We start from the raw sequence: 11,856 nt of genomic DNA, 5'->3' as shown, positions 1-11,856 counted from the left end.
AATGGGAAATGGTGGGATTCCAATCCAAGGTACTGTACCAGTTCTCATGCAGCTAACAACCCATGGTGGGTTTGTATGCACATCAGCTTGATCATGGGCGTTATTTGGCAGTCTTCATGCTAGTACTATTAGTTGGTGAGTTCCCTTGGGTATATCCTTTGCCTCCAGAATATTGTCGACTCGATCTTTAGCATTCGACAGATAATTTTGGAAACCTTGAGTAATGGTGATATAGAAATGTTCATTGGTCCTTTCTCCCATCTCTGCTGCTCTCTGGAGCAGTGATGTTACCGGCATGTATAGAGAGCTCATAGACATGTACGGATAGCTTGATCTACTCCCATGGAAGGGGGCGATGCTAAGGTCGACATAGTCAGGGTCGTCAAAGAAGTAAACGAAAAATAATGATGCAATCGAGGTAGACTGGACGTCTGGATGAGGACGAGAAGGTCAGTGCTGAAGCTGATGCAGTCAAGCCACCATAGACAAAGTGTACGTCGGGTTACTAGGCCTTGGAACGCATCAAGGACAAAGGCATCCGCCATAGACGAATTGTGCATCGGGTTATGAAGGCATGAACTAGTGTTGCCAATACTAGACGTACTAGATAGAGGGCCCCAACCATACGCCAGTGTGTAAGGAACTAGCAGAGAGGGCCTTGGTGACAATTGTGGTGTGCAACGGGGTAAAAGGTGCCGATGCAGCCCACTGTTGTTGGAGTAGACAAAGTAGGATGCAGCCCACTGTTGTTGGAGTAGACAAAGTAGGTGTGGGAAGAGATGGCGACACTAGCGACAAGGTTGTGCTGGATGAAGAAGCAGTGTAGGAGCGAACGCTCCTGCCTGAAGGCAAGTGGTCTGAACGCAAGGTTTGGCGACAGCGTCAATAGTACTTGATGTCGGCAACGAAGAACTAAAACAACTTGGCGAAGACCAAGTGTAGACAGTTGGCTCGCAAGAGGCGCAATAGTTGTCGATGCATAGGTGACAACTATGTAGATACAACGGAAAGTGCCATAGTGGATAAATGTGGTGGCGACCATGGGCGCGGCGATGGTGCTAAGACCGAGGAGGCGTTTTACTTGCTCCGTCCTACAATATAATATATATATATTCTAGAGATTTCAGGACAAATTAAGAGAGTACACAAAAACACATACCCTTACTTCATTTCCTAATCAAACGTTATCATTAACGTGATTAATGCAGATTAGTTGATAAATGACAAGTAACAGTATAATACCTACCAAATTTGTGATACTAGTTAGTGTAAAATTCTCTCTTGTTTTCTCAAATCCCTTATATTTTTATAAATTTTTGAATACTTGAATACACTATATTAAAGAACAAAGGGAGTATATTAGAACTTTGTGCCTAATATTAGAACTTAAACTCATGATACCATGTGGAAGGAATAGAATTGAATGAAACTGAATGATTTACGTTGAGCCTCTCAATATATATAAAGTTTACATGACTTGAGGCTAAGTTGGTACACAGGATCGTAATCTCAACTAACTCTATCCTAGTTGTGATATACTTTAACATTGACAACATCATGCCTACAAAACTAAAAGAAAACCTTCATGTAAAATTCTCTATTGCTTGGATGGCCGCTAATCAGTAATTGCACTTCACTATCTTATTCAGGCCAGCATATGAACAAGAATGGCTTAGTTAGGCTCACCTATATCTCGTATGTGATCCCTACTTTGAGTAGTTGGTCTTTTGGAATGGAGAGCACCTTCTCCCCTTCCATCAAGTTCTTTCTCAAGAATGTGTAGACATAGTCTACCACTATCTTCTTTGCCGCAGATGATTTTGGTCCTGCTATGACATTGGTTTCCCCCATAAGGTAGACCACCCCTCGCTCCATCTCCGTGTCAATTAGTTGCTTTTCCTTTTCGACCCAAAGAGCCAAATCAGAGGTGATGTTCTCATCATGGCCACACACCTCGGGATCGATCACCTCATCGGGACTTGTCTGGGTATCTCCGGCTGTAGAGTTCGTCTCAAACACAGCCTCTTCCCTGGATGAACATTTTTAGCCTCTCCGAGAGGAAACCTTTGAACAACACCGACTCTTCTAGCATGTCACTGTACCCATACCTCGCCACACACCGGAACATTCGGTGCTCCCTTGGCCCGACCTGCCGGAAGAGGAACCGCTCCACAGGAGCCACATGTGGGATAGGCAAGTGCTTGATCGACATGAACAGGAAGACCGAGTGCACAGAGGGTATCCTCTGCACCAAACGTGGAAATACAGGTGGAATACCTTGAACCAGGTCTGAGTAAAGGAGGCCCACCCCGGGGATCCGCCGCACTTCATGCTTCTCAAGCAGTGCTGTCACTTCATCCGCTGGCACGATATGGTCCAGCTCATACCAGTATTTCATGACTTGGACGTAGTGCCATGTTATCATTAAGGCCATGAGGACAAGCGAGAAGCAGAATGGCAGGTACCCACCTTGGACGAACTTCGTCAGTATGGATGAGAGGTAAATCAGCTCTATGGAGCTGAACACCACATAGAAAAGCAAGATGAAGATAAACTTTTTCCTCCAAACGAGTAACATCACAATAGTCGTCAAGTGGGTGGTGATTGAGAACACAGTCACAACACAGATCCCTGCACATCACCAAAATCAAATGACATAAATGTGATTTCTATCTGTTCTGGGTGTCAAAAACAAATTTTGGATCTTCTAGTTGCTTACCATAAGCATTGCCAATTTCGGTGGTGGTTCTGAAGGTGATCGTGACTATGATGCTTGCTAATCCCATCAAAAAGTTCACTTCAGGAATGTAAACCTGGCCCACGTAGCTCTTCGAGGTATGAATCACTTGAACACTGGGGAAACAGCCAAGGGATAAAGCCTTGGAGAGGATGGCGAATGCGCCTGACAGCATAGCTTGGCTTGCAATGATAGCCGAAAGAATGGCAATAATGAAGGTTGGCCAGAACATTAGCTCTGCATTAGAACATAGAGTTTATCTTGCTCGTTATGCGTTCTCATTTCCATGAAGAAAAACTGTACGCCTAATTCGTTATACCTGGGATTGATCTAAAGAAAGTGTCTGCGACACTCTCTGGGAATTTTCTCAGATAAGCTGTCTGCCCGATGTAACACAGTGCCACTGAGGGCAATAAGACAGTGCTAAAGCTGATCTGTAGGTGAAAACACAGCGAACATTGTAAGTTATTTCTGTTCTACAAACTTGAAAATTGCTTCCTGTAAAATTGGATGTAGTGTTGGGAGAATCAACATGGTGAAGCAAAGAGCATGGGTGTGAATGTCCTTGTTACCTGAATGGCCTTGATACTGAAATGGCTTAGGTCTGCATACATTCCTTCTGTGCCTATTGCATACGATAGACCATTGAGATTGTAGGCTATAGACTACCATTGCAATTGCACTTTTTTGATGAAAAGTTTACCTGTGACACACAAGATAACACCACCCAATGAAACCCATCCTTCCTTCCCGTTTCTTCTGAAGTAATCTACTATGTACATTGGATTGAAGGCTCGAAGAACACCGATCTCATGTACAATGAGGTTATACACTCCAATGCCAGCAATAAGAAAAAACCACACTGTGATGATCGGAGCAAAGGAATACCCAACCTTGTCTGTACCATAGCGCTGGACTGAGAAGAGCACAAACAAAATTGGCACTGAAATCCAGACTACCTGGGCTGCACGAAAAATGATAGCAAACAATTTACATTTTGAACAAAAGCGTACCAACTGATCAATGTTTGTAGAAGCTCTTTTTTCACATACTTTCAGTTAAGCTTGGCACCTTCTCTCTGATCCCACTCACTGCAGAGAGCACTAGAAGAACAAGAAACGCATTAGGATTTTGCATACTGAATATGAATGTCCTTATGACTTTTCCATATGCTGTTTCTGTTACCAGAAATTGCTGGTGTCAAGGTTCCATCCCCCATCACCATTGATGTGCCAAGGATTGTAATGGTAAAGAGGCCAATCTTTGCTGCCTTGCTAGACTCGAGCTTCTGCTTCAGCCACTGTGCCCTCCTCAGTTGCGAACTAGGTGCTTCAATGCCATAATTTGACACCATAGCATCCTCAGCCTGCTGGTTTGGTATCAGCCTTACCTTGGCGTGCCGCGATATAAGTGAGTAGAGAGCAAACGTGCCACCTAGAACAGCAGTATGTTGCTGTTAAATGTGAAGTACCGAATAAACAGCAGGCATATGGTGACTATATCAGGTTGACAGGTTGAAATTTCCTGATTTATCAGCTTACCATCTCCATTGTCATCTGCATAAAGCACAATGAAGACGTACTTGACCATTGGTATTAGGATGAGGGTGTAGAGGATGAGGGAGAGGACGCCAAGGAGGTCATCATTGTTCTTGATGCCATCAGGGAAGGTGCTGGATATCGCATAGAGTGGTGATGTCCCAACATCCCCATAGATGATACCAACGCTCTGAAATGCAAGATGCAGCAACCGCGACCAGCCTCCCTGTGTTATCATAAGGTTTATTGTAGTAAAACTTTTCTGTCAGTGACAGTGCATATTTGCAACACGCTAACACAGTAACCAAGTTGCCTGGGAAGCAGACCTCAGAGCCATGATGCTTGAAGCTGGAGACCTTTTCTGCATCACCATAAAGCGAGTCCTGTCGTTTGAGCTGTCTGGTCGTCTCTATTCCTGGTGGGTTCTCAACTTCTAGAGACATTTGTGCTGTCTTGATACATATGACACCTCCGGGTAATTAGGGGGTTATTGGAATGTATGAAAATATCTGCATACATGATTTCAATTGCAGTGCTTCAATAATCAGGTGATGAATACAGTAAACCTAAGATCATTTTTAGCTAATTACAAAGAACTACACATAGTACAAAGTAACACACACAAAAGGACTTCTCAAAACACGGACTCTGCCTCTACATTTCTTAGGCAGCCTTGTTACATCATACATTATCTGACATCCCAAGCTACACTAATCAATCTACCATCGGATGCTCCCTCCCCCTAGTTTATTTCTTCCAGTGAAAATCTAGTCACAGATTCTCAAACAGGTGATGGTGGCATCGAAGATGTCATGTCCCTCTTGAAGCTGTTGCATAGGAGGATATTTTTTGAAAGGACGACAAGTTGCATAGGAGGTTATTTCTGCTGCTTAGGGGGTCGACAGCTTGGTTCCAGCCTTGGAGTTCAACGGTGATGTTGATTGCTCCAGGCCTAGTTAAGCTAGGCATGTGGTCATGCAGTGGTGGTTTTGGATGCAGGATGGTGATTCAAAAGATTCAACTTGGTTGTTGCTCCCTTGGAATTGCACTCCATGTTTGGATGCACCGCTGACATGATGAGAGTGGCTGAGGTGGAGTCGGGGCTGCTACGCTGATGGAATGATGGAGCTTGGCAATAAAGTCGCGAAGTGGGTATCTCTTGCTATGTCAATGGTGGTCCTGGGTTTTGGATAGAGGTATTGGTTGTGGTCCGCACAGGAAGTCGAAGCTGCTGGGTCAGTGGTGCAAGGACCTTGGCAACGATGACCAGAGGTGGACTCTGTCATTTGTTGCTTGCTCTGCTTGAGTTGTTTGGGTTCGTCCAACATAGTTTTTACTCTTGTTCAATTGTTTTCACTAGGTTTCCCTAGGGTTAACGTGTAGTTGTAAGGTTTCAGGTCTAGTTTTCCCTTATAAAAGGGCTTCACTCTTCTACGGTAAACTTTGGGAACTCCATGATTCAAAGGTCCTTTGAAAAAATGTTTAAAGAAATGACTAAACATATTCATATTAGTCTCGAAGTTCTAGATATATTATGTTTCACATGGTTTCCTTGCAATCACTAAAACTGAAGACATTTGACAGTAATCAGCCAATTTTTTCATTGTTGCCCAAAATCGGGGTGATAAAGGGCTGTTTGGTCTGCAGCCAACACCAGCCGCATGCGCTGTGGCGTCGCTGAACATTAGGCGGAGAAAAGGGCCGCCACAGGTGTGATGAAGATTAACAAAGGAATGAGCCAGAGAATCTTGTGACAGCCACAACTGATTCAGGAACCAAACACTGGCCAAGTTCCTGTGGCAGCCGTAGGTGTGGCGTGGTGGGCAACGGCCAGCAACCAAACAGCTCCAAAGTAACTAGCCTAAGCATCTCAAATCCTCAACTGGCCAGCAATTGAATTAACCGCTATTAGTCTCGAAGTTCTATATATATATTGTGTTTCACATGGTGTCCTTGAAATCACTGAAACTGAAGACCATTGACAGCAACCGGACAATTTTTTTCATTGTTGCCCAAAATCGGGGTAATAAAGTAACTAGCCTAAGCATCTCAAATCCTCAACTGGCCAACAATTCAATTAACCGCTAAAGAAAGAGAGTAAGAGGATCACAAACCCTGTTCAGAAATCCGGAGCCGTCAAAGCTTCAGGAACCGAACCATCACTAGCAAATGCTGGGGAGAGAGGTTAAAAAAATGCTTGGGGAGACAACAAGTCCCACGGGCCACGGCGGTGAGAGGGTAAGTAGTCCGCGTCGTCTCGGCGGTAGGGACCGACAGGGGGTGGAGAGAGAGGAAAGCAAGAGGCGGACATGGGTGTTCCATACTAATAGGTCCGGTGGCCGCGCCGCGATGCGCGGAGCTGGGGTCGGAGGCTTGGCCGAGCGCCCGCGAACCATGGGAGATAGAGGAAGGGGTGGTGCCTATTTGGTATTGCCATGCTCGGTGGCGGAAACAGTGGAGCGGAGCTTTTGGCGACTAGCCGACTGCAGGGTGTTTGTATCCCTGCCATGCATTGCCACGCCTCACCTGTGGCATGCCATGCATGCAAAAGCTGTCGTTTGGTTCAACATGCAAATGGGACAGCCACAAAATTTGCTAGTGTAAAACCAGGCCACAGGTGTGGCGGCTATCTTCGGCGCCACAAATTGTGGCGACGCTATAGCGCGAATTGCCGGTTTCGGATGAGAACCAAACATCCTCTACGCTTCTCGAATCGGACACGTGTGGGCGAATGAAACTAATAAAACTGAGGATTTTTAATTTTTTAATAAAAATAATATTTATCATAAAATATTTGGACTATATCCTAAAAGTAAAGAAGGAGCCCGTACAACGTTGTGAAGCCAGCATGGGGCGCATCACCCAAGATTGGCCATGTTTGGCTTACCTTATAATCCCGCATTATTCAGCTTGTTTTTTCAGCCGGAACATTATTTTTCTCTCACAACAATTCAGCCAGAATAATGTTTTTCAGCCAATTTAGCCAAGTTTCAGCAAGCCGAATGCGGCCCTCGTCGATTGCTCGATACGGCTATGATGCTATTTTTTTTATTTCTTCGCATGGCCACATACGGTGGATTTAAGTTTTGATGAGTTTTATCTTTGTTACTAGTTATGCTACAATAAGTGGTCTGGTCTTATTCTCTTGGTGATAAGAGACGAAGTCATATTTATTTCCTTTGTATCTAAAAAATCGGTGAAACTAGAGTTTATTGTTTTGGTGTGAGTTTTTTATAAAAAACGATTGTTTTTATCTCAACTTTTGCGAAAATGCATCTATTAGTGAATGTGTATCGTCTAAATTTTTTAAGGCTAAAGTATGCTTACTTACACCAAATTCAAATCGCAATGCCTCATAATTGTGCTACTCACTATTTAGCATATTCTGACATTTGAAATTTGTCTCATCGTGAAATACAAGGGACTCAAGAAACATAAAAATAATGTTTACTAAATAGAAATATATGATTCAGCACATGCCATGTTTTTTTACGAGGAATCTAGGAGTCTCTCCTTTAATTATGGAGAACAGAATAAGATTTCAATAGATTAGGAAGTTGGCATTGTTCGCTTGTCTTATAATCCAGTACTTTTCAGCTTATTTTTTTCAGCCGGAACAAGTATTTTTTCTCTCACAACAAATCAACCGGAACTAATATTTTCAGCTTGTTTTTTCAGCGAAACGAACGGGGCAGTTAAGTGAGGGATATATGTGTATATTGCATCTCCCTTATTTTGTCTAAGAATGGCTTAGAATGCGCTATATTTCAAGATGGAATGAGTAGTTTTCAGCATTATATTATTTTCCGCTATAAGATCTAAAAGTTTAATATAGTTACCCTCGGAAATGCGCTGTTGCCTAATTGGCTTTAAAAGTTTCAGCAGAGCTAAAATAATAACTTGGTTAGATCACTAAGAGAGAGGGAAAATGATACACTAATGGCCCCGTTCGCTTCGCTGAAAAAATAAGCCGAAATACTGTTCCAGGCTGATTTATTGTAAGAGAAAATCACTGTTCCGGCTAAAAAAATAAACTAAAAAGTATAGATTATAAGATAAGCTAACAGTGCCATTGGTAATATGTCGTACGCAATTGTCTACATTAGAATTATTTAAGCTAAGAGGTTCGTGATTTGTGCAACTTTACACGTGTGTTTGCAGGAGAACGAGATAATTTAAAACAGCTTATCACTCTGGTCCGTGGAACGGATTGTCCTGGACTAATGTACGGACATATTGCGAATCTAGTAGTTACTTTTTATTCATCCTCACATTGGAAAATAACAGGTGCTACTGAGAGTTGACCTTGAAGCTTTCTGACCTTAAAAACGCTTTGACTCATTCCTTGTTTTTATAGCAAACAAGAGAGTTCATGATTGGTGCCATTTAATCGGAACCACAAAAAAGAAAATAAGTTTTGTCTTTATCCTGTTAATACTAGATCAGATAGAATAATATACTAGGGGTTATCAATTTCTAAGGAAAGTTATTCTTGTTTTTCTCTTTCCGCGGCACAAGCGAGGACGGTGATAGAAAATTATTTGAACCTTCCATGAGGTGGTTCAGGACTGCAATGTTATCATCACAAGTACACATTACATTACCAGATAATAAGCGTATTTTCATACTTCATGGTTTGCAATCATGTATTCTCTCCGCTTCAAAATATATAGGTGGTTTTAATTTTTGTCACAAACCAATCTTCTCTAAATTTAACTAAAGGAAATATATTTTTGTCCTGACTTTGCACAAAACTAAGACAACTTATTATTGGAACAAAATTTGTAAATATTTTTACTTCATCTTCAATAATTTACAAAAGAACAAATGGTAAATCAATGAGTTATACAAGTGGCTAAAAAAAGGTGAGAGCATATTTGTTGAAATCATCTAACCAGTTTTTCAACTCTCGCTGGTAATTTTGCATCAGAAATCCTAAACTATTTTCAAATCACCTCAACAACTTTTATATATTCTTTCTCTCATGTACATTTATATTGAAAACCATGTGCTTATCCTTTATTATTCTCCACGTCCTTTCACCTCCGTATTAGCCGATTAATACGCGCACATATATTAGTGTACATGCGTACTGTTTGTAGGGAATGAGATAATTTAAAATAACCTTATCATTTTCTCCATGGAACGGATTGTCTTGTCCTAATGTACGGACATATCACGAGTCTAGTAGTTGTATATTTTAATCATCCTCCCAGTAAAGTATGAGGTGCTACTGAGAGTTGACATTAAAACTTTTCTGACCTTGGAAGCTTTGACTTATTCCTTGTTTCAGCAGACAAAAAGAATAGTTCATGATTGGTGCTATTTAATCGGAACCACACAAAAGAAAATAATTCTTGTCTTTATCCTGTTAATTATAGATCTAATAGAATAATAGGGATTGAAGTGGTTCAGAAGGACACAAAGTACACGTTACGTTACCAAATCATCAGTGTATTTTCATGCTGCATGGTTTGCAATCATGTATTCTCTGCACTTTAAAATATACTAGTTTGTTTTCATTTTTTGTCCTAAGTCAAACTTCTCTACATTTATTAAGTGACTACATTTTTCTATAACTAAATAAAAGTTAAAAGACATTTGACTTAGGAAAAAACTAAGATGACGGGTGATATGCTCGTCGACAGCGATACGCCTATGGTGACTTCGTTAATCTCAAGATTTGTTGGGAAGCTAAACTTCTCTACATTTATTATGTGAATACTTTTTTCTATTAACTAAATAAAAGTTAAAAGACACATTTGACTTAAGGAAAAACTAAGATGGTAGGTGATATGTCCATTGACCCGTCTACGATGAATTCGTTAATCTCAAAATTTATCAATCTAGCTTAGTCCTTCGGAGTGCTCATACATAAGTGTGCGACTATACTAGGTTTCCAAAAAAAAACACTAAATGAGTACCTCTTTTTAGTTCAACTTGCCTCCATTTCGAAGGTGAGTTAGGTAACTATGATTAACACTCGCCACATGCTCTCGTCACTAATGTGCTGTGCCTATGTACCAACTCTTGCTAATCCTTGCCCACTCACGCAAGTAAACTGGCATGTGAAATTATGTTCTATGTCCATTACAGTCCTAAACGATTGTGCTACGGTGAAACCAGTGGTCCACTGTTTTGAAACACAACTTTTTTTATTTTTTTAAACAGAAGGCCTAGCGTCCGGACGTCCGGACGGAACTTCGCGTCCAGACGTGGCTCTCACACCTGCGTCACTCTAGCATCCGCATCCCACCCCGCGTCCCGCATCCCGCCCCAGCACTAGCGTCTGCGTCCATCGCAGGACCCGCGCCCCGCAAGAGAAACCACGTGGGGCGGCTGTGCCCCAGCAGCAGCAGCAGCGACAGCCACCAGCCACGCCCTGCAACATCATGATCTACTTTTGAAATATCCAGATGAAACATTTGCAACATACGAAACAGATGAAACACTTGAAATATGCGTGTATAGGCATGCAACATATGCAACATCCAGATCTACTTTTACAACACCCAGATGAAACACTTGTAACATAAAATATGAAACATATGAAACACTTGAAACATACGCTTGAAACATGCCGGTAGAACCACAACAACATATGTAACATCCAGACGAAACACTTAAATATACGTCTGAAACATCTGAAACACTTGAAACATAGGCTTGCAACATGCACATATTGTCATTGCAATATATGCAACATCCAGATCTACTTTTAAAATATCGAGATAAAACACTTGAAACATAATTTTAAAACGGTTAAAACACTTGAAAAAACACGGCGTCGCTGGCGGCCATGGCCTACCTGGTGGGGAACTACGGTAGTCAGTAAGCTCAGGTCTCCACGGTGGGAGGAAGAGCACGACATGGTGGGGGAAGGGCACTACACAGCGGGAGACGGCTGCACGGTGGGGGAAGGGGCCCGACGCGGCGGAAGACGGTCGTGCGGTGGGGGAAGGGTCCCGGTGGATGAGCGACCACATGGCCATAAGCGCAGCCTGGCTCGGTGACGAGCGCCAAGCCTAGGCGAGGGCATGAGGAGCGGCCGACGGGGTGCCTCTTGGGCGGCTCGGCCTCAACGTTCGGGGCGGTAGCGCTCATGTCGAAGTTGGAGGCGAAATCTTGCGTCGTGGCCTCAAGGCACGGGATGAGCGGATGAGTGGGGATTTTTTATAGGAGATGGAGCGACATGTGGGGGCTGCGTCCAGGCTGAATTTTTTTTTATTTTTAGCCCTTTTTTTGAAAAATTTTCACAAATATGCCCCTCGAGGTATGATTTCAAAATCTGGACCCTTAGCTCGACGCCATCGATGGTGGCGCCGAGCTTACATGTCTCAGCGCCATACATTCTGGCGTCGAGCTCGGGGCCACATTGGTGGCGTGGACGCTGACATGGCAGCCAGCTCGACGCCGTGGATCTTGGTGCCGAGGTCGGCGCCAAGCCCTCTCTTACGTATGGGTCCTCGCTGCCGCACCGTCCTTCCTTTCTCTCTTTCTCTCTACCGAGCTGTCACCGCTGCCGCACCGTCCTCGCCCACGCCCGCACCGGCCGTCCTCGGCCGCGCCCGCGCCCACGGC

At 43.1% G+C, this 11,856-nt stretch overlaps 1 pseudogene; it reads right to left on the bottom strand.

Moving 5' to 3' along the window:
* Positions 1-1,426: 1,426 nt before the first annotated feature.
* On the bottom strand, positions 1,427-6,524 carry LOC136497338 (potassium transporter 19-like; annotated as a pseudogene).
* Between the last annotated feature and the right edge of the window lie 5,332 nt (positions 6,525-11,856).

Source organism: Miscanthus floridulus, chromosome 12 (assembly GCF_019320115.1).
Source record: "Miscanthus floridulus cultivar M001 chromosome 12, ASM1932011v1, whole genome shotgun sequence".
Lineage (NCBI taxonomy): Eukaryota > Viridiplantae > Streptophyta > Magnoliopsida > Poales > Poaceae > Miscanthus > Miscanthus floridulus.
Note: the sequence above shows the minus strand (reverse complement) of the source record. Positions and strands in the feature narration are given on the sequence as shown.